At 36.5% G+C, this 2566-nt stretch overlaps 1 non-coding gene across 1 annotated transcript; it reads left to right on the top strand.

Moving 5' to 3' along the window:
- The first annotated feature begins 787 nt into the window (after positions 1–787).
- Positions 788–916, top strand: LOC130842770 (small nucleolar RNA SNORA35). The gene has a single exon (XR_009050563.1). It is a non-coding gene; the product is annotated as a small nucleolar RNA SNORA35 (small nucleolar RNA).
- Positions 917–2566: the final 1650 nt, after the last annotated feature.

Raw genomic sequence — 2566 nt, 5'->3', positions numbered from 1 at the left:
TAATGAGTATTTGCCAATGGCTGCTTGAGGTGACAAATTTTTAGTCATAACCAAGAGAAAAAATGGGAGGCACATCAAATGGATAGTTTTCTGTTTTGTACATTTGGGAGAATGTGAATTCCTTCCAGATGCACAGGAAAAATGTGTCTTCGTCTTTTACATAATTTCAGAGTAATAATCTACAAATTCTCATCAGGAAACTTTAGGCAATTTTAAATAGTCATATTCAACATTTAAGCCAAAATAAATAATTAGGTATAAAGCAACTTATAAGTAGAAAAATGTGGACTTATTAACTAAAAAAAAAACCCAAAGCTGTTTAACTTCCTCACAAATGGTAATTTGAAAAAGAGAAAGAGAATTGCCATTGGTGACATGGGAGACAGTTGTAATGATAACTATTATTTATTGAACATCTACTAATGTCAGCTACTGGACTGTACTCTGCAAGTTATTTCTTCTAACTCTCACAACGGACAACGGTCAACAGTCAATGAAGCGGTTATTATTGATCCCATTTAATATATGAGGAAACATGGGCCAAGAGGGCTTTAATGACTTTCCAAGGCTCCATAGCTCGTGAGTGCCAGAGCCTGGATTCTGAACCCAGCTCTGCCTGATTCTAAACTCACATTTCCTTCACCTGAAGCTGACCCATGTGTGCGGTAGCTGCGCTGAGGGAATGAAGCAATGGATCCTGAGGTGTTTCGGGTCTCCTATCCACACCCTCCTTCAAGCTGGTTCTTCAGCACAAAACACAGGGTCCCAACCCTAGCTCCACTGTCAACAGCACTGGCAAGTGACCCATTGGGCTCCTCCTTGACCAACTGGGCATCGAGCAGTGCAAAAACAAATCCCTCCACAAAGCTGGGAGAGTCATGCTGTGGGCTACTCCTGCATACGGGTGGATACATATCTCCTGGGTCCTGGGACCCGGCCAAAGAAAAGTGAGGAGGTGGAGAGACAAAGCAAGCAGCTCAGTATCTGCTACTACTAAATAAAAGTGACTATGTCTCAATAAGCTTAATAGCAGGTGCTCAATAAATATTATCACCATTATTGTTTATTATCACCATAATTACTAGCTGTGTAGCTGTTAACAACTCACATGAACCCTCTTAGACTCAGTATCCTAGTCCATAAAATAAGCTTGCCACTGCTGGAATGATCTAAGATTGCCATGGTGATTATATTACAAATAAATTTACTTAAACTCCCTGGCAAATTGCTCATTAAGTGTTAGGACAGGAGAGAGAAGTTGTTTTCTCCTTTTGATGTGACAAAAATGAGATTATAAGTATCTTACAAATTTTGGCTCCTGTGTATTTTATTTGCCCCACATTCTTACCAGCTTCCTGACAAACTCGCCTTCCCCTTCCTCTCCATTCCCTGTAGACAGTAGAACGGTCTGTTTAAATCTAGTGCTGACAGAATTTCTTCTCCAATTATTTCTTGTAATTTAGATCTATGCTCAAGACTCATTCCTAGCTCTTTCTTTCCTTCATAATATCTTTGAATACTCAAGTCCCCTTGAACCTCTCCCTCTATCACACAGTTTGGCAATAACTAGTTTCCCATTTTTTGTACTCATTTATGTTGCTATCTTATTGGCTAAGCTGTAAACTCTTTGAAAGCAAAGACTCTATCTTCTCATACATCTTCGTACTAATTGCAGCACCTAGCCCACTGCTTGCATAAAATAGAAGCTCAATAAATAATTACTGATGGAAAATTCATGTAAGTTACCTATGAAGTCGTTCATTAATTCTTATAACCAGGACTTGAAAAAGATCTAGAAAATTGAACACCCTAGTTTTAGTACCATACAAAACATGGCACCATTTTATGTGGCAAATAAAACACAGACTGAAAACTCATCTAAAATCAGAAAAGATTAGTTTGTGAGAGACGAATTCATGATAAGTTATTTAAGTGAAAACAATTATTTTAAAATAAGACCTCACACTTGTTTTTGTGTTTACATTCTGGATGGTAAACTTGCCTTCCCAGGAAATGTCTTTAGGGCCCTCAGCCAGAAAGGACACTGAGCTCATAGGTCTAACCTCAGGGCATAGCTATGTTCTGATAATTAGGCCAACATTGTAAAATAGTGTACACAACTTGCAGCTCATTATGATTTTACTATTTTCACACAATCGAGATGAAATATATCAGTGAAAAATATATATCAAACTAAATAAATCCTTGTTGATTGAAATACAAAACCGAATAAAAACTGATACATTTTTTCTGACAATTGTCAAGGAATGGACTTTTTATACTGTATATATTTTTAAATTTCTTTCTTTCAACTACCATCTTTATTGCCACTATTGAACCAAAGATAAAAGAAGTTTGAACATTAAGTATGTGAGCAATATGAAATGAAAGTAGAAAATGGGCCATGTGTTTCTATGTAAATTTCCTCATCTTAAGGTTCCAGAAATTGGCCTCTTTTTTAAAAAATGAAAGTAAATATCTTCTTTCTTAGACATATGGCAAGATATTCATATGACCTACTAACATTGTGAATTAATGTGTTATAATGATACAGACAATATCATTA

Source organism: Hippopotamus amphibius, chromosome X, assembly GCF_030028045.1.
Source record: "Hippopotamus amphibius kiboko isolate mHipAmp2 chromosome X, mHipAmp2.hap2, whole genome shotgun sequence".
In the NCBI taxonomy this organism is placed as follows: Eukaryota; Metazoa; Chordata; class Mammalia; order Artiodactyla; family Hippopotamidae; genus Hippopotamus; species Hippopotamus amphibius.
Note: the sequence above shows the minus strand (reverse complement) of the source record. Positions and strands in the feature narration are given on the sequence as shown.